Raw genomic sequence first — 21,906 nt, forward strand, 5'->3', positions numbered from 1 at the left:
ATAAACCGCATTGCTCCTGGCAATTCACTGCCCTAATTGTTATCAATGCATGGTTTATGCATCAACGTCAGATAAGTGCATGTATCTCAACTTTATTTGTATTTCAGATTTGTCTTTGAGATTAATCCAGCACACATCACACTTAATGAAACCACCATCCACTTCATGAATCCCTTCTGTGGCAGTAGGCGTTACTACCAAATTCATTATTGAAATTGGCTGGTAAGTTAAGCTGCTGTGCAACAGCCCTTGATTCTGAAGATGCCTTTCTTTTCATGTTAGACCTTCCCGCACATTGGCTATTATGGTAACTCAATAACAGGACCAGCCAGACTTACTGTCCTTCAAACGTGTCTAATGCAGTGGTAACTGACAACAGTAGACAGGCATTGACTGTTCCAGCCTTGATTCACTGAAGACAAATCAGCCTAGGCGGTATCTGTCATGTATCAGACTAAACCTAACATTTCACTTTGTTTGGCAGCTATTGATTTTTCACCTCCATGTTGTCTCCAAGAGGCATCCCACTCTTACATGTAAGCCCTCCACTAGATTCCAGAGAATTGTGGAAACGGCATAGGTTGTAGATACATGTTTTTCCTCGTGTTAGTTTTTGTGGAGTCTAGGTAATATTACATCTGTGCTCATCACTTGAGTATAAGGACTAAATGCAAAATGACTAAATGATGTATCAGTTGAAAATAAGGACTAATATATGAACTAAATAAAAACATTATACTGCAGATATTTTCAATGAACACCTAATGATACTGTACCACTAGAGGGGCAGTAGTTCAGAACTGTTCTACAGGATTTGGACAATCCTCCATTCATGAGCTTCAAGTATTGCATGGATGGTCTTGCATGCACCACAAAGAAGTCAGGGTTAGGCTGTGGAAATTACATATTGTGCCTTTAAACAGCTTTTCTATGAATTATAGCCAGAAGTGACTCTCAGTGGTATGGCCAGTTTACCTGCTGGTGCAGTAAAGCCCATGTGTGGATGCTAGGAGAGTGCTAACAGAATGGAGATAGCGAGAATGATACAACAGACAAGCAAGTGGGCTGAAAACACTGCATTACATGTCCATAGCTTCCATACACTTACAGTGCTAATATGCAGAAACAACTTTTGGGTCCACAATGACATGAATCATAATGACAGCCATTAGTTATGAATCATACCGGTAGCCATTAGCTATGTATCATACCAGCAGCCATTAGCTATGAATCCTATCGACAGCCATTAGCTATGAATCATACTGGCAACTATTAGCTATGAATCATACCGGCAACTATTAGCTATGAATCATACCAGCAGCCATTAGCTATGACTCATACTGGCAGCCATTAGCTATGACTGATACCAGCAGCCATTAGCTATTAATCATACCGGAAACTATTAGCTATTAATCATACCGGCAACTATTAGCTATGAATCATACCGGCAACTATTACCTATAAATCATACCGGCAACTATTAGCTATGAGTCATACCGGCAACTATTACCTATAAATCATACCGGCAACTATTAGCTATGAGTCATACCGGCAACTATTACCTATAAATCATACCGGCAACTATTAGCTATGAGTCATACCGGCAGCCATTAGCTATGAATCATACTGGCAGTCATTAGATATGAATCCTACCGACAGCCATTAGCTATGAATCATACCGGCAGTCATTAGCTATGAATCATACCGGCAGCCATTAGATATGAATCATACCGGCAGCCATTAGATATGAATCATACCGGCAGTCATTAGCTATGAATCATACCGGCAGCCATTAGATATGAATCATACTGGCAGATATCTATTAACATTCTAGCAAACCATCTTCTCAATCCTTGTGCATATCAAGTTCTGAACTACTCATAATATAATGGAGTCTTTTGAATTTGCCACGGGGCCGAGAAAGAGAAGGAGTATTTTCTAGACAACAGGTCACAACCTACTCACAACAATCCACTCCAGAACAAAAAGTAAAACAGCACTTATTTTACCATTCATCCCACTACATTTTTCTATCGTTATACAGTGTAAGTGACTTAATTAAGACCATATTTGCAATTCAAGACACTGTGCTAATCTTTCACTCACTCTACTCTTGTTTGCACCAATTAGATAAGGAAATCGCATAATCAACAAATGCTATTTCAAGTGAGCTATTACGATCTGCCCTCTTCCTATTTCACCCACTAGCAGTGGGAGGTGAAGCCTGGGACAAGTAGACACCCCTGCTGTGTTTCCTAAGACTGAAATATACTACTAATCTGAATATGGCTTATTATGACATAAAATACACAATGGAAAGTGAGGAGAAAGCTCACAGGAGAAAAAGTGATTAGAAAAGATTAGAAAATTAGAAAATGGCCACATATGGTTCTGTGAAATGATCACTTATCGGCTTTGAGAGGAGCAGCTGGAAGGTTCCTGGCAGGATACATACTGTATGGCTATAGGGTTTGTTATGCTCTGTCAACAAAAGCTTTACTGATATAGTTGGAATTCCATAGCCAACACTCTAGAATCACTTCTTTGATCCAGAGGTTTAATTTGACCTCGACCAATAATGCCGATATAAGCTTTTTTCTAATGCCTTTTTAGCCTCTTTTCCTGTATTTTTCTTGGAAAACTCCTGGCCGCTACTGTAGAGGAGTATAGGGTGTTGATAGGAGACATCTTTTTAACACAAGACTGAGCGAGCTAGGAGTGACAGGGGAGGAGGATCAACTAAAACGTATGGAACAACAACAGAACAGATAACGAACCAGGTTTAGGATGCTGTGGAGAGCAGAGATACACCACACCTAGCCAGGTTTAGAATGCTGTGGAGAGCAGAGATACACCACACCTAGCCAGGTTTATAATGCTACGGAGAGCAGAGATACACCACACCTAGCCAGGTTTAGAATGCTGTGGAGAGCAGAGATACACCACACCTAGCCAGGTTTAGAATGCTGTGGAGAGCAGAGATACACCACACCTAGCCAGGTTTAGAATGCTGTGGAGAGCAGAGATACACCACACCTAGCCAGGTTTAGGATGCTGTGGAGAGCAGAGATACACCACACCTAGCCAGGTTTAGAATGCTGTGGAGAGCAGAGATACACCACACCTAGCCAGGTTTAGAATGCTGTGGAGAGCAGAGATACACCACACCTAGCCAGGTTTAGAATGCTGTGGAGAGCAGAGATACACCACACCTAGCCAGGTTTAGAATGCTGTGGAGAGCAGAGATACACTACACCTAGCCAGGTTTATAATGCTACGGAGAGCAGAGATACACCACACCTAGCCAGGTTTAGAATGCTGTGGAGAGCAGAGATACACCACACCTAGCCAGGTTTAGAATGCTGTGGAGAGCAGAGATACACCACACCTAGCCAGGTTTAGAATGCTACGGAGAGCAGAGATACACCACACCTAGCCAGGTTTAGAATGCTGTGGAGAGCAGAGATACACCACACCTAGCCAGGTTTAGAATGCTGTGGAGAGCAGAGATACACCACACCTAGCCAGGTTTAGAATACTGTGGAGAGCAGAGATACACCACACCTAGCCAGGTTTAGGATGCTGTGGAGAGCAGAGATACACCACACCTAGCCAGGTTTAGAATGCTGTGGAGAGCAGAGATACACCACACCTAGCCAGGTTTAGAATGCTGTGGAGAGCAGATATATGCACCACACCTAGCTAGATTTAGAATGCTATGGAGAGCAGATATGCACCACACCTAGCTAGATTTAGAATGCTATGGAGAGCAGATATGCACCACACCTAGCAGAGAATGGTGAATACTGATGTGATTGACAATATCTCCTCAATGCCGGCAGAAAGAAGTAAATAACATATGACCATATGATCTGTTTTTTCTGCAAGGCATAACTCTAGATCTATATTGGTTATAGATTAGGGCCAATAAAATGTATATTTATTGACAATATGTCATGTCTACATGATAATGAGGATTGTTTGGAACGTTAATCTGGGTTAAGGTGTTCAATACATGCAGGGTTGGTTGGAATGTTAATCTGGGTTAAGGTGTTCAATACATGCAGGGTTGTTGGAATGTTAATCTGGGTTAAGGTGTTCAATATATGCAGGGTTAGTTGGAATGTTAATCTGGGTTAAGGTCTTCAATACATGCAGGGTTGGTTGGAATGTTAATCTGGGTTAAGGTGTTCAATACATGCAGGGTTGGTTGAAATGTTAATCTGGGTTAAGGTGTTCAATACATGCAGGGTTAGTTGGAATGTTAATCTGGGTTAAGGTGTTCAATACATGCAGGGTTGGTTGAAATGTTAATCTGGGTTAAGGTGTTCAATACATGCAGGGTTAGTTGAAATGTTAATCTGGGTTAAGGTGTTCAATACATGCAGGGTTAGTTGGAATGTTAATCTGGGTTAAGGTGTTCAATACATGCAGGGTTGGTTGAAATGTTAATCTGGGTTAAGGTGTTCAATACATGCAGGGTTGGTTGGAATGTTAATCTGGGTTAAGGTGTTCAAATACATGCAGGGTTGGTTGGAATGTTAATCACGGTTAAGGTGTTCAGTACATGCAATGTTGGTTGATGACAGAATATAAGAGTTACATATTTATCTAAAACAAAGAGTCTATGCAATCCAAACTCTTAGTCACCGGACCTTGATTTGAAGTGTCCTTGGTTTGCTGAGTCTGTCTGAAGGATTTGAGAACCTAGGAAAGCCTGGGGACAATACTCTCTTATGGAGGTCAATAACAGTGGTGGGGTGCTTTTACCCAGCATCTTTGTGTTCCCCTTAGTGACAATAGCGTCTCATTGTCAGGTGTTTAGCCTGATAAGGTTGCACCACCCAGAGGAGACTGCCGTCTACTTCTCACCAATGTAATGCTTTAAAAACAGGTTTAGCCAACATCGCAGCCTGGATCAACCAATTTAAAGGCTAAATCTCTCCTTTTTTTGGGGGGGGGGGGGGGGGGGGGGACTCAGAGGAGGGGAAAACCTGGGGAAATATATTGATATTGCTAACAATCTCAGGCAAGAGTGTCTGATAGGCCTCTCTTTCTGCGTGACCAGAATTCCGTGTCTTTGAAATTTTTTTATTTAAATTTTTTATTTCACCTTTATTTAACCAGGCAGGCTAGTTGAGAACAAGTTCTCATTTACAACTGCGACCTGGCCAAGATAAAGCAAAGCAGTGTGACACAGACAACAACACAGAGTTACACATGGAGTAAACAATAAACAAGGCAATAACACAATAAACAAGTCAATGACACAGTAGAAAAAAAAGAAAGTCTATATACAGTGTGTGCAAAAGGCATGAGGAGGTAGGCAATAAATAGGCCATAGGAGCGAATAATTACAATTTAGCAGATTAACACTGGAGTGATAAATGAGCATATGATGATGTGCAAGTAGAAATACTGGTGTGCAAAAGAGCAGAAAAGTAAATAAAATAAAAACATTATGGGGATGAGGTAGGTAGATTGGGTGGGCAATTTACAGATGGACTATGTACAGCTGCAGCGATCAGTTAGCAGCTCAGGTAGCTGATGTTTAAAGTTGGTGAGGGAAGTCTCCAACTTCAGCGATTTTTGCAATTCGTTCCAGTCACTGGCAGCAGAGAACTGGAAGGAAAGGCAGCCAAATGAGGTGTTGGCTTTGGGGATGATCAGTGAGATATACCTGCTGGAACGTGTGCTGCGGGTGGGTGTTGTTATCGTGACCAGTGGACTGAGATAAGGCGGAGCTTTACCTAGCATAGACTTCTAGATGACCTGGAGCCAGTGGGTCTGGCGACGAATATGTAGCGAGGGCCAGCCGACTAGAGCATACAGGTCGCAGTGGTGGATGGGAGGGAGACGGAGGTATTCGTAGAAGGTATTCTTGGGAAAAAATGCCAACATAGCCATTTTGAGTTTAACTAATAAGGCAACAATTATTCTAGAATACCACTGGTTTCTCCTCTGTGTGGAGGTTACCACACAGTAGCAAGGCTACACAATGTGCCATACCACCATCAGCATTCCTTTAAACCAAGTACGGAGCTAGCAGTACTTAAATGGGGAGCTCGCAAGCTCGTGCTGGGAACGCATGTTGCTCTTTGAGAGCGGCGTAATGACTGCTATCAATCTCCTCCGCTTCGTGTCATGTTAGAGAACTATCAGGGAGGAGAGCTGGCAAGGAGAATGGTAGAGCGCTGCAAGACATCCTCCAAAGCGGCTGTGGCGATGCATTAATCACTTTGGAGTTGGGTGTCCAAACTAAAAAGTGTCAGGGTAAGAAGTAAAGCCAACATAGAGATGCTAAAGTATGCCTGGAGAGGAATCCTGTCTGCTCCTGGCTAACTGGCCACCAACAGTCCCTCTTTCTCTGCCTCATCACATTGCAGCTCCCTGATTTGAATTTGTACATTCGTTCAGACAGTGCTGTACAGATATCAGAGACTAAAATGTTAATTTCACTTGCAGCAACTCTATTCTCGCCTCTCTCAAAGCAAAGCAAACAGAAAAGAAAGCATGTATACATATGGGGATGCATCTGCAATAAGATGAACAATCAGCTGTGACTACAGTAGGTGTATCAAAGTCTTGCTTTGATACAGTTCTCTGATATAATAGAAATAACTAACATAATTGGATATAGTTTTTCTAGTACCTAGACTCAGTATACTGTATATCATATTAGATTTGCCACAGAGAGTACATTCCAGCATTACCTATTAATATACAGTTGTTTCCAAAATTATTGGCACCCTTGACAAAAATGAGCAAAAAAGACTATAAATAATAAATAATTCAAATACTGAGATATATTGTATGCTCCCAAAAATGTTGAAATTATATTATGTTATACTAATACAATTGCTCAGAGAAAGAGATTTTGTTTAAGTAATATTGTTCTATCTAAAAAGATATAGGGGTTAAAGTTTTCAATACCTTTCAAAATCTCACCTTGCGAGGATAATGGCAAAGAGCCTTTTTCAAAAATGTTTTATGGGATTGGAGAACACAATTGACCGTTGACCTTATTAAAACCTCTTCAGCGTCTCATCCCGTCAGCGGGATCAAAATCCAGCGAAAAATCATATCGCCAATTAGCATTAAAAAAAAATCATAATTAAAAAAAATAATAATTAATATATATATTTTTTTTTTTATAGATACACCTCTCCTGAATCGACCCACGTCGTCCGATTTCAAAAAGGTTTTACAGGAAAAGCAAATCATTAGATTATGTTAGATGAGTCCATCGTAAAAAGCAGCTTCATAGCCTCTTGAGGATACCCTAGGATAGGGGGCGCCACAGCGCATTTTGTTCCAGGACCAGTGGAAGCAAAATAGCCCTATAACGTCAAAGATCCACCACCATATTTTACAGTAAGTATGGGGTTCTTTTCGGCATATGGATCTTTCTTCGACGCCAAACCCACCACTGGTGTGCGTGGCCAAAGAGCTCTATTGCAATGTCATCCAACAAATGTAAATGCTTGGATTCTGTATGGGTTCTGTACGGAGGAATGGTCTAAGATCCCTCCCAAAGTGTTCTCCACTCTCAGAAAACATTTTAGAAAAAGGCTCAGTGTTGTTATCCTTGCAAGGGGAGGGTGATAGAGTATTGAAAACAGGGGTGCCAATTATTTCGACCTTTTTTGAGAGAAAAAAACGAAATCTCTTTCTCTGAGCAATTGTATTAGAATAAAACAATAATATATATATATATATATATATATATATATATATATATATATATATATATATATATATATATATAAAATTGAGATACAATATAGCTCAGTATTTGAATGATTTATTTTATGCAGTCATTATTTCTCATCTTTATCAAGGGTGTCAATAATTTGGGACCTGACATGAATGTACCCTATATACAGTATATGCAGTATATAACCCATTCAAGTCCATCAATTGAAGCTGGCAGTAGTTGAAGGTTGCTTGGTGCTAGCTGCAAGTTGCTACAAATACCCTCTCTGGGGGAGAAAAACAGATCTCCAGGCATAACTTTCTCTCGCTCTCGGTCTACTATAGCAGCACACATCACAGTCAAGTGGTTTATGAAACCGCCCGCTCCCCTACTGCCATCAAAATAATGAATAATCTGCCACTTGCAGTAATCCTCCGGTAGAGCAAGCCCATTAATATCACGACATCCAGACATAAAACATTAGACTTCCCTATTCACCTTTCAAAACACAATGCATTTTTCTTAAAAAACGTGAACATTGCCCCCACTGGTATTGCAAGTCAGTGACATGTACTGTACACAGGTTTAAGGAACATGATTCTTTTCAAGTGTTGAATGATTTTGATAATTCAATGTGTTAAGCGCTATATCTGGGTCGGGAGTTTAAAGTTTGATCTGCATCCATTTGAAGACAACATCAAAGGTGGGTTAAGCCAACTATTTCAAAAAGCGTCAAGAGCTCACCGAAAAGGTACAGAAATAGAGAAAGACACCTCTGGGCTTCATGTGATGGATGATAGAAGAGGTAGAGAGAGAGAGGGGGGAGAGCGATAGAGAGAGAGGGGGGAGAGAGATAGAGAGAGAGGGGGGAGAGCGATAGAGAGAGAGAGGGGAGAGTGATAGAGAGAGAGGGGGGAGAGAGATATAGATAGAAAGAGAGAGAGAGTAGAAAGACAGTCACTGAGAATCACAAATACAGGGGATAGAGAGAAAGAGAGAGAGAGAGAGAGAGAGAGAGATTGAAGAAAGAGTAAGGTGCAAACGATAGACAGAGCTAGAGAGAGAAACAGAGAGAGAGAGAGAGAGAGAGAGAGAGAGAGAGAGAGAGAGAGAGAGAGAGAGAGAGAGAGAGAGAGAGAGAGAGAGAGAGAGAGAGAGAAACAGAGAGAGAGAGAGAGAGAGAGAGAGAGAGAGAGAGAGAGGGGTGAAAGTGAGAGAGTATATAAAAGGTAGTGTTAATTAGCCAGAATGTTTGCCCTCTCGCAGGAACTCCTTCATGTTAGGCCAGAGAAAAACTGAAGCAGATGAATCTGAGAAGAAATATCTGCTTAAGTGGCCTTTTATAGATGTATCAAAGGCTTCTCCTGCCCCCCCCATCCCGTGTCCCTGATTAATGCAAAGGGAATGCAAAGGGTACAGGCGGGTGTGAGGGGGTGCCAGTGATATTTGACGTCTCCTATTGTATGCTGATGTGTTGACAGGTGTGGCATTTGGGATGCAATGTTGGACATGCCTTTCAGTGGCAAGCTCTCAGCCAATTACCAGACAAAGGAAACATCCCAATGCAATACACTATAAAGGACTGTGGGAAAATATTGTTTTTATGTGTACATAGGACTTGATGTTAAGAATTAGGTCGTGAAATGCAATATTAAATGTTGAACAAATTGAAATGAGTAAAACAATCAGTATTTAGGTCATTTTATAGCTATTTTAAATATGGGGTTTTTTTTTTTTTTTAAAGCAAACCAAGGTGTAAATATCAAAGAAACTGAACTTTAAAAAAAAAGTAAGATTGAATCAAATAGGTGTCAAGTGTTAAAATGTGGTTGGAATTTACAATGTAAAATATAAATTATCATAAAAGATTATGAGAAATACATAACACAGTAATTAATAACAGTTAAAACAGTATATATAAACAAATATATAGTGATCTGTCCCCTAAAATAGTTCAGTGAAGGGCTACTGGAGCCATTGATGTGTGAAGTGAAGTAGCTAAAGAGAGCATTGAAACCAATGGGGGTCGCTGGTGTCACCGATAATCCTTGACCCTATGATGAAAGAGTATTTTCAAATGATTTCCAGGAGAGAAATACTGATACACACAATTATAATGATGAAACTATACAACATAACAGTTCGTAAGGACCCTGTGGGACAATAATATGGTGCCAATGTGTCTTATGGCACCCATTATGCCAAAGACTAAATTGTGTAAACTGAATTTACCAATTGCTCTGCATAGGTGATGAAACACAAAACGGCACCATTTATATTACTGAATCATATCATACAGTATCATAACATCAAGGAACGTTAGGAATAAACATAACATTGTTTTATGGTTCCATAAGAGTTAGGACCATTTCTTTGATAAAAAAAACTGTTGCTGTGGATTTCATAATTTGACATTTAAGTACACTACTTAGCATTAATTAACTTAAATCACAACCAGCATTAAAGGCGCAAACTGTAACTTTCATGTCCAGTTAATAGTTCGGCCTCTACGTATTTTACAAACTGTGTGGGTGTGTCTTGGAACATTCAACTGCCATTGGGTGATTTGGATGCTGTAGTAACCATCTCCAAAACCAGCCTCCTTTGGTTTGGGGGGCACTTACAACAGAATTCCAATATCATAGAAATGTGAGTCACAGTTACATTTGTCAAGTCCCGCCCCCACAGTCAACAATCAGGTGCAGGGGCAGCACTTTTGACCAGAAATTGAAGTTAGAGATAGTGCCTTTACACTAGTAACAGCAACACAAATAATTTGAAATAATGAATAATTAAAGTGCACAATATAAATGGGCATCATGGGTATTATAAGAATGCTGGGATCAAACAATACATACCGTATATGAACATCAATATAATGAAAAAATATGAATTGTTGGCCACTAATAAAATGAATATATCTGATAAATGAGGAAATGGATATATCAAGTGTAATTAATCATATCCTTCTTATCAGGTAGCAGCTAAAAATACAGCTACCTTGGTGCACCACTCGCCTTCTGGCCTTGGCAATAAATCATAGCCGTAGCTCCACAGCGATACCTCATATGATGCAGTACCAACAGAGAAAAGCTTGTTGAGTTTACTCACTTGCATTTATCTGTCACTTGTAAATATATGTGAATAGCAACTGTAAGACCTGGTGTGACACCTGAGCTTATTTCTCTGTGATGCATCTCTACTGCTTATTGTTGCTCGCCACTTGCTACACACCTATTACTCGGTCTTCACAGCTAGTGCTCTGCTAAGGTGTTCAATATGTCACTGTCTCCAAGGCCATGACGTAGCTCCCACAATGGTTAAATCAAAGGAGTTAAGACCCAGGAAGCAGTACCTACCGTCAAGACCAGATTTGTCATAGCCATTACCAACACACATTGGGTGGCAGGTAGCCTAGCGGTTAGAGCGTTAGGCCAGTTACCGAAAGGTGGCTAGTTTGAATACCCAACGAGGTGAAAAATCATTGATGTGGCCTTGAGATACCCTAAAATGCTCCAGGGGTGACGTACTACTATGGCTGACCCTGTAAAACAACACATTTCACTGCACCTATCCAGTGTATGTGACAATAAAATATAATTATTTTTGCATTGGCAATGTGCAGAGAACCATAAGAATAGCTGTTTTTTTAAGAGGACTGGCCAAATAATACCCATTATCCAACCCTCCCAATAACGCATAATTCCAACATTCCATTCCCAATTTAACTTAGTTATGTTTCATTGTTAGAGCACAGGCCATCAAAACTTCTGATGAATCCCATGATGAATCCCATGATGAATCCCATGATGAATCCCATGATGAATCCCATGATGAATCCCATGATGAATCCCATGCATCACTCTGAATATCGCCCATTGAATAGTAGGCTACAACAGAGCCCGCTGTTTTCCCACAAAACATCTGCTAAAAATGTTGCTGGGCAAGTGTACAGTAACTGGATTCCATGCTGCAATCTGTTTCCAATTTACTTGCAATGTAAATATTTCCAATAGACATAGTTCTTGGCAAGTGCAAACAATTGAGAATGTGGCATTATCAAAAGCTGGTGTCTGGTATTGTTAGGCATCAGGCATATGTTTAGACTATAATAAACATTGAGTCTCCATAACTTGATGATCAGTGACAGAATTGAGAGGGGTATACTGTGCTGCAGTCCTAAAAAGGCCCAAGCAAATTGTAGAACAGTTACATTCCCATGCATGCTGACAAGATATGCATGCCTATTATAAATGAACCCGTATATTGCACCACATGAGTTAAGAATTGCTATTTTCTTGCATAACATGTGGCCAACAAATGAATAAAGATTGTGGAGAATAAAGAAAACTAAGCCTACAAAGTATGCTATGATAAAATAATACAAAAATAATATCCATTACAAAAGTTACCTTTGGCAATGCCTGTGGCTATTCCCTCAAGAGATCCTAACGAGCTTCACTTCTTAGATAGTGTTTCTGTTTTTGTAGCGGCTGTGCAAATGCCCTGGATATCCTCGTCGCCCAGTCTTGATAGATACTACAGTCACACAGTGGACTGGGACGCTATCGCATTCAGCATACTGGATTAGGAAGTCACACACACACACACACACCACACACACACACACACACACACACACACACACACACACACACACACACACACACACACAGGAATCGTTGTAGTTGCCAACCTCCCCTGCCACCTTCATTCTCTCTCCCTCTCCTTTCTTCTCCTCGATTTATCTCTCATTCTCCTCCTCTACGTGAAGCGGTAGGCAGAGTGCTGGACACCACTCTATCACGGATCGTGTTACGCTGTCTGGCTCTAGCTGCACTCTCAGACGATAGGCTGAGCGTTGTGTGTGTGTGTGTGTTTACCCTGCATAAGTGGAGGGAAAGAAAGGGAAGGAAAGGAGAGAGGGGAGAGAGACTGCCACCAGCTAATGCTCAACCGGGGGAGGGTTTGCCTTAGAAACACACCTCCAAGACATCTCGATAGGTGACATCAATAGGGAAACAGTGAAATGAATTCACATGTGGAACTGTGTGGTAGTTCTGTCACTCAAGAGGTCCTGACCTAAAAGTGTCACCTTTTTCCTGTTTAAGCACTGTTTTGATATTAACTTATCCATCAGGGTGACATCACTATCGTAATAGCCTTAATGTTTTCTCCTCAGTTAAACAATACGATTAGATGCTTCATTGTCCTAATGTGTGCTATTTATACCATGAGAAGGTATTGCGAATCAATACAAATACTAAAGTGCTGAAATGTACATTTACACACACAAACAATATCAATTATTTAATTTGTATTATAATGAACACAAACTTCTGGAAAAGACTAAGAGACCTTGGTCTCAGAATTACTCCCTGTCAAAATAAAGGTTACATAAATAAAATAAATAAAATATTCTCTTATTTTGATCATGGATTACGTTTGAGAGCATATTTCTGAGGAAACAAGAACAATTCCTTCCCATCATGAAAAAGCACAATACATTAAAGATGGTCAAATGCATACATTTTACTCTTTCTTTTTCAATATGGACAGTCTACATAGACTTTGATTAAATCATGTTAAATTATATCAAAATAATAATCTGAGTATATATGTCTCTTTGATTTTGGGTGTCACTTGAGAGCCTTGACAAAATAGAATGTTAATGTGACTTTGTACGTTATATATTTCATAAGTACTGTATATCACATGGTTAAATTAATATTGTTTATTTTACTTTTTCCATGCCATTAAGGGGACATAAATTGTCTTCATTAGCCTCTCAATAGGCTGTGAAATGTATTTGGGAATGTTTATAATTGTCACTTTAATATCATTTCAAAAAATAGAAACCGTCAAAGTGACTTCTGCATGACATTTTTTTGAGAAATCAAGGAATTAAATTGTGCTTTAAAGGCACATTTGGTAGTTTATATTTCTATTTAGTGGGACCCTAAATGTTTTTCATGTGTTTTTTTAGGGCTGAGGGGGAGTTTTTTTATGTTTAAAATACAAGAAGGAAAGGAACAGGTGCCCAAACTGGCCTATATCAATCCTGGTTTGTTTTTTTGTGTATGAAATGCAATGTGCAACCACAGCTGAAAGAAAATTACAGTGTGCCTTTAACACCCCTGTCAAGGTCATATTTTAAATTAATAAAATAGATTAGTATTGTGTCCTCTATTCAATTGTCTATTCCTTGAAAAATACTCAAATATAACAAATAGAAAATCTATTTGCAATAAATTGAGAAAACCCTCTCTTTTGCTCTTGCAAATATGTGTGGTTGATTGAAAGATAATAGTTATGGTCTACATTCCATTGTTGCTATGAGAACTTCAGTAGTAAACCTATGCATATCCTTGGCCCAATGGAAAACACTAATGCATTAAATATGGTTTTCTAATATTTCATGGTCTGATGACAAACTATTCGATTCAACACTCAGAAATGCATAATGTTATATTGATCTAGAATGCATAATATAAAAACATGTCACAACAAGCAAGCCAAAACGGTTGCCTGAAGTGTTAAATGGTGCACTATCGATATCGTAATCATTGGACATGTGCAATCGGGACTGAATCAAAAATCAAGGAATGAATTCCCCCTTGTTGTTCTGGTTTAATGTAGTTCTAGGTAGTTTTTCGCCAAATGCTGTAGCCTATTTGCTCAAGGAAGAATACATTTCAAAGATTTATTTTAATGTATGTGTTTGTGTGTTACGGTCAAGCATATCTTTAACATATTGTTGGCTAGAAGATTGAAAACATTAATTATACCTGATTATATTCATAGCTCATAAAAATATATTGGGCATGTTATTATTCATGATAATCAATCATGTACAAGAGGTGGATAATATTGTGCCATCAGCGATCCTTCACTAATAACTAATAAAAATGGTTTGTACTGATGAGACTTATTTGAAGATGCGTTTGAAAAACGTAGGCCTATTTTAGCATATTGCTTGAAGTACAGCGCTAAAGGTAGAAGTTTCTTCTATACACAGACCTAGGATCAGATTACCCAACTCAAATATTAACATTAACGATCAGGAGAATAAAGATATACAACCCTGGACCAGTGGTTAGAGGCAATTTCTACCGAATCCTAGACCTGTGTCAGGAAGACAGCATGAACTCACAAAGCATGTCAGTGGTGAGTATCTGCAATGAGTATGGCCCCTCTCCAATTTGTGTAAGTGTCCCACTGATCCACATTATACGGTATGAATGCTATTCATATTGAGTGCCCCAAATGAATCTGCTCTGTTCATTATCTATCCTCAAAAAAGGTATTTGGGACATATGACAAGAAATGTTCAAAATGGGGGCTTATATTCGTCATATAAAAACTCCCAGGGGCATTGTTTATTTCCATTATTTTCACATAAGTTGTCCTGAGTGTGAGTCCTCTCATTGGATGGTTAAGGAATACTAAATGGGTCAAAGGCATGTGTCAATGTCTAGGTCATGCAGTAGAGATATTAACAATACTGCCAAATTATATCATATTTCAAAGCAACAATTGGATGTGTATGTTAAGGCTACCCTGCCTTCAAGTGACTTATGGGGATATAATGACTAGTCCTAGAGTAAGAGCGCTTAGTTAGGGGACATTGAATAATTGTGAGGAAGAGGTGGTGGGCTTGTGCCTTGATGGTTCGTCTGGAGAATAAATGTAAATCTGTCTAGAATGTCTTGCCTTTGACAGTCACCCGCTGCTGTTGATCCATCCTCTGTCAAAACAGGCTTTCCTCCAAAGCCCTTGGATAAACAGCCACCTATACAGCCAAGTAGCTTGTTTTCACAATAGCTGTATGTACAAAGAGAGAGAAAAAAGTGTTTCTGCACTGGCGAATATACTGCAATGAATTTGGAGTAAACAACCAGAAACCAACATGCATTGTCCTACTTACCGTCCCTCATTCTAAAAGCAAAAGAGAGCCGGGGGGAGAAATAATACAAATGGTGGGTATGACAGGTGTTCACTCTGGGTTCTGGAGTTTGGAATTTGACATGCAGAGTACGTCTGTTGCAGACGCTGATGTTTTCTATGAATAGACAGCGAGAAAGACAGAGGGGGACGCCTCAGTGCTGTTCTGGTTCTTTGGTGTTTCCTCCTCCAGCTGCCCTTTACAATATGGATTATGTGGCCAGGCAGTGGCCAGGGCTGCTCCATGGGGGGGCTGGGGTGGGTGCCCGACTCCTGCGGACTCCCCGCAGAGACCCCTGTGTGAGGGGGACGCTGAAACTAGCAGGCCGCCCTCATTGCGATCCTGCAGACAGACGCTTCTCACACTAGCCCATACGCTAGCATGTGAAAGAGAGGTAGCGAAAAGAAGAGGGTGAAAGATAAAGGGAGGGAGGGGGCCACAGACTCAGAGTCAAAGCAGAACAGAAAATGGGTTCGCAGCGAAAGCTGTCTGCTATCACCAATCATGCCAATGCACAAACTGTTTCCCTGTAAAAAAGAACAAAATTAAACTCCCAGTGGTTGCAGCTATTGCCGGTTTACCGTTCAAACAGTCGGGTGTAACAATAACAACGGTCAGATGTGACAGCTACGCTGCAGCGCGGCCCCACCGACTGAAGTTAACAAGAGGTCCTGGCATTAAGTGCCAGCTCAGACACAAAGGTCTGAACAGTATGGCGCCGGGGCTGGGGCCACTAGCGCGGCGTTGCTAAATGGAGCAGGTGATTTCCTATCTCCTCCGGTGCCCTGAGGCACAGCCAATCACGACCGGGGAACTGTGGCCCGAACAAGACGAAGGGAGAGGAGGGAGGAGAGGGACCGGGAGTCTGAGAGGATGCATTATTCACACGTACTGCTACGGCACGAAGACCTCGACAAAGGGAAGGCCTCCGGAAACATTGACTTGTTTCCGATCCATTATTGATGGCAACAGCACACCCTGTACCTTTCCCTGATTCTCTATTCCCTTAATAAAGGCTATTTCCAGTAAAGTAATTCACCGTGGGGAAAATGCTCAATAATATTGAAGCAGTATTTCTTCCAAATTGAAAACTTTCGCATGAAAGCTCCAGGGGGACACACTGTAATGTTATAAATAAGTATATTGTGTAGTCAATTATTTTACGGTTCTGTTTCCACTGGTATTTCAATAGCTACCTGGAATTAAATAGATTTTTCTCCCCAACTTGGGATACGTGCACGTCACTCGAACCTCGTAAATCACGAGATAGTCCAAGTCATGGGTCCCATTCCCAAATACCATGTTATGAGCGTTACATTTAGAAATGGTATATCCGAATGCTGTTGCAATCACAACCTTCGACAATGAGCCAAATTAGGAAATGCACATCCAAGACTGTTGACCACCAAATATGTATAAACCCCCTGGAGGAAATCGCTCCCTGGCTTTTAACTTGAAGACAATTGCTTCACATTTCATGGTGTCCAATCCTAGATTATTACCAGGCACACTTCAAAGATTTCCCCTCAATCTCCCAGAGAAACACAATCAATCTGCTCAGTATGCATGGCCGGGACAGTCGGTCATGTTCCCTTTGAGGATCACCACGTCTTTGACTGATCTGCAGTCGATCCCCAGATTGTGGCTAATCATCATTACTGGCTGCTGAAACAATGACTTTCCTTCCATCCATGGAGCTTCAGGAAGGACACCGGGGATCTAGGAGTTTTTGTAATGGTGGCTTAGGGCTTGAGTCTGGATTTATAGGAATTAAGGGGGACTTGGACCTAACCAAATGTGTACTCTGGTTGCCCAATCAACTAATTATAGCTTTTAGTGTAAATATGTCCAGCCAAATAGGTAGCCACTCTATGTAGCTACTACAGTTCAATATTTACTAAGAAATAGGTTTTAGTTAGCTAAGCACAATCAGAGGATGCATGATTCAAATATACTAGATGGAGGAGAATTTATGACCACAGCACATTACAAGAAGGGAAGGCAAAATACAAAGGAAATGAGAAGACAGTTGGACATCATTGGACACAATTCGTAAAAAAATGGATGCCAGATTATGAGAAATGACTCGTTCCATGCAGTGCTTAAAGGTTAGGTCTCCATTACACAGAGAGCCAAATGTCAGCAGTATCCCCTGAAAGAGTGGACTCCAATATTAATGGAGAGTCCAGGGAATCGGGGAATAGGCCTCCCCTCCCTGAGTTTCCCCTCTTTCCAGACATGAATTTAGTTGTCAACCAACACCTGGTGCATGTAACACGTACAACTACAAACTAAATGATGGAGTGATTATGGCCCTCCCTGATATTCAGTCAGTGTTTCTAAATTAATGTTACTCACACACAGGACTGGGATAATGGAATATCAACATTACTCACACACAGGACTGGGATAATGGAATAGCAACAGACTAGTGCTGGCGAAATGCAGAGTAGTTCGCTGCTGCACAACTGAAGTCGTCTCCCTGGTGGCATTAGCATATTGCCACATTTTCTTGCTAATATCACACTCTTGTTTTGTCTCTTAGCTACCTCTACTACATGTCCCCACAGTCCCAAATGAAGCACACATTCAGCAGCATAAAAGTATTGGGTAACACTTTATTTGTAGACGCTCCATCAGTAACATTTTAAATAACTATCTACTAATCCTAACAAGCATCTACATATGGACTATCTGGATTATCCAAATAAGTGGGACCAATTATTGTTATCTGGATAAAGAGTATGAGAAACTTCAAGTGCAGAAAAGCTACTTGTACTTAGATAACCAACTCATAGCATATTTGCTTGTTCATGTTTACAAGGACGTTAACAACTGCTTTAATTTTATAAGGGCGTTAACAACTGCTTTCATCTTACAATGTCGTTACAACTGCTTTCATCTTACAAGGACATTAACAACTGCTTACCTCTTACAAGGGCGTTAACAACTGCTTTCATCTTATAAGGATGTTAACAACTGCTTTCATCTTACAATGTCGTTACAACTGCTTTCTTCTTACAAGGACATTAACAACTGCTTACCTCTTACAAGGGCGTTAACAACTGCTTTCATCTTATAAGGACGTTAACAACTGCTTTCATGTTACAAGGACGTTAACAACTGCTTTCATCTTACGTAATTAACAACTGCTTTCATCTTACAAGGACGTTATCAACTGCTTTCATCTTACAAGGTCATTAACAACTGCATTCATCTTACAAGGACGTTAACAACTGCTTTCATCTTATGTAATTAACAACTGCTTTCATCTTACAAGGTCATTAACAACTGCTTTCATCTTACAAGGACGTTAACAACTGCTTTCATTTACTCGCAAAAAGTGCAATTACTCCAGTAGGCTTGGGAGGTATACTATACATATACCATATATACATACCATATACATACCATACACATACCATATACATACCATACACATACCATATACATGCCATATATACATAGCATATACATACCATGTTTACATAACATATACACTACCAGTCAAAAGATTTAGAACCCCTACTCAATCAAGGGTTTTTCTATATTTTTACTATTTTCTACATTGTAGAATAATAATAATGAAGACATCAAACTATGAAATAACATATTTTATATTTGAGATTCTTCAAATAGCCACATTTTGCCTTGATGACAGCTTTGCACACTCTTGGCATTCTCTCAACCAGCTTCATGAGGTAGTCACCTGGAATGCATTTAAATTAAAAATGTGTGGAATTTCTTTCCTTTTTAATGCATTTGAGATAATCAGTTGTGTTGTGAGTAGGTAAAGGGGTTATACAAAAGATAGCCTTATTTGGTAAAAGACTGAGTCCATATCATGGCAAGAACAGCTCAATTAAGCAAAGAGAAACGACAGTCCATCATTACTTTAAGACATGAAGGTCAGTCAATATGGAATATTTCAAAAACCTTTGAAAGTTTCTTCAAGTGCAGTCGCAAAAACAATCAAACGCGATGATGAAACTGGCTTTCATGAAGACCGCCACAGGAATGGAAGACCAAGAGTTACCTCTGCTGCAGATGATAGGTTCAGTAGAGTTACCAGCCCAAATAAATGCTTCACAGAGTTCAAGTAACAGACACATCTCAACATCAACTGTTCAGAGGAGACTGTGTGAATCAGCCCTTCATGGTCGAATTGCTGCAAAGAAACCAGTACTAAAGGACACCAATAAGAAGAGAGAGACTTTATTGTGCCAAGAAACAACGAGCAATGGACATTAGACCGGTGGAAATCTATCCTTTAGTCTGGAGTCCAAATTGGAGATTTTTGGTTCCCAACTGCTGTGTCTTTGTGAGATGTGGTGTGGGTGAACAGATGATCTCCGCATGTGTATTTCCCACCGTAAAGCATGGAGGAGGAGGTGTTATGGTGTGGGGGTGCTGTGCTGATGACACTGTCTATGATCTATTTAGAAGGCACACTTAACCTTTTCATACCTGAGTTCCAAATATTTTTAACGGTTGCCCCAGCGTGAGTTTTTTGATGCACATGATGTTAGAATGTTCTCTCCATTCCGGAATGTGATTGTTACGCAAAAGTTTAATCCGTGCTGCCTTCAAACCAAGGCACGCAGCCTGTTTTTATTTATAGGCTGTTTTAACTTGTCAATTTAAAATGATTTTTTAATAAGCTTTTATTTTCTAAGAACAGTTTGAATTGAGGTGTGTTCCGCCTCCTCATTCATTCACATAAAAATAGTCCTTTTTACTTTTGCGGACAATTACTTAGAAATTGTGTTCACATTTTCTGTCTGTTGCCCGCATTGCAGTCATTGTTGTTTTCATTACTAATAATAACTTTGGAAATGTGTGCGTTTCTATCAAAGTAAGTGACTTATTATGTTATAATAGTTTATGTATGTCGTTTCTACTGTAGCTTACTGTACGTATGGAGCATAATATATTTGTGTATATTCCTTATAACCGTGTACACGCAAGGTAACGTTACTCATTTCATAACCTTTATGGTGTTATATTCAATCGTGCTTAAGTAGCTAGCTACATTCTTCTATTAGCTCTGTAAAACAATGCTAATTGCGTCAGAGAATTATTAGCTTGTGTTGTATTTTGAAGCTACCCTGGCCTTATGACTCCCAAGGGGTGCAGTGGTCTAAGGCACAGCATCTCAGTACTAGAGGTGTCACTACAGACACCCTGGTTCAAATCCAGGCTGTGTTTCTATCAAAGTAAGTGCCTTATTATGTTTCTGTGTTACGCTGTTTCTACTGTAGCTCCCTGTATGTATGAAGCATAATATATTTGTGTATATTCCTTATAAACACGGACACGTGAGGTAACGTTACTCATTTCATAACCTTTATGGTGTTATATTCAATGGTGCTTACGTAGCTAGTTACATTCTTCTATTAGCGCTATAAAACAATGTTAATTGCATCACAGAAGTATTAGCTTGTGTTGTATTTTGAAGCTACCCTGGCCTTATGACTCCCAAGTGGCGCAGCGGTCTACAGCACTGCATCTCAGTGCTAGAGGTCTCACTACAGACACCCTGGTTCGAATCCAGGCTGTATCACAACCGGCCGTGATTGGGAGTCCCATAGGGTGGCACACAATTGGTCTAGCATCGTTAGAGTTTGGCCGGTGTAGGTCCTCATTGTAAATAATAATTTATTGTTAAATGTCTTGCCTAGTTAAATAATGGTTAAAAAATATATGACCATGGTTTGTTTTCATTTGGCCTACTTAGCATAGCTCTGTTCTGCCCTGCCTTGCCCCCTTGTGGAGCTCTAAAGTTACTGTTTCTTACTGTTATAACTCAAATTTGTGATTTTGTCAATGCAATATACTATTTGTATATCAGTGTTTATTATGTTACTTTTTTCTAATATTGTTTTATTGCTATATCCTTATATTGTATTCTAATTACAAAAAAATCCTCTTTATTGTGTACTTTCAGAAACCACAAACAGTATTTGCCAATATCATAACTGGAACTGGAGCTGGACATCTTTGGAGCTGAAGATTGAGGCCAGCTTTTGTATGCTAGTGTACACTCCTTAACAGTTTTACTGGATGTAAACACAGCAAGGAAACACATAGGCCAATATGTTATAGTCGTCTATTTTATTGCAGTATTGGTGGTGGTTGGTTGAACAACAACAAACTTGTTTTACTAGAGGAAAAAAAACGGAATATGCATAACCCATATTTCATATTCATGCAGTGACTGAAAACCAACTGCATTTCCACCCCCACCTCTAAAGGCATAGTATCA

At 39.9% G+C, this 21,906-nt stretch overlaps 1 protein-coding gene across 4 annotated transcripts in view; it reads right to left on the minus strand.

Moving 5' to 3' along the window:
* Window positions 1-21,906, minus strand: part of si:dkey-237h12.3 (teneurin-3) — a 153,952-nt gene that overhangs the window by 94,005 nt on the left and 38,041 nt on the right. The window contains exon 1 of one of the 4 annotated variants that reach the window (XM_014199207.3): window positions 12,109-12,305. The exons of the other annotated variants lie outside the window; for them this stretch is intronic. The gene's annotated coding sequence lies outside the window, so the exon portion shown is untranslated. Of the gene's footprint in view, window positions 1-12,108; window positions 12,306-21,906 lie in introns of those variants that run through there. 4 annotated transcript variants of the gene reach the window in all.

This window comes from Salmo salar, chromosome 05 (genome assembly GCF_965601325.2).
Source record: "Salmo salar chromosome 05, fSalSal1, whole genome shotgun sequence".
NCBI lineage: Eukaryota > Metazoa > Chordata > Actinopteri > Salmoniformes > Salmonidae > Salmo > Salmo salar.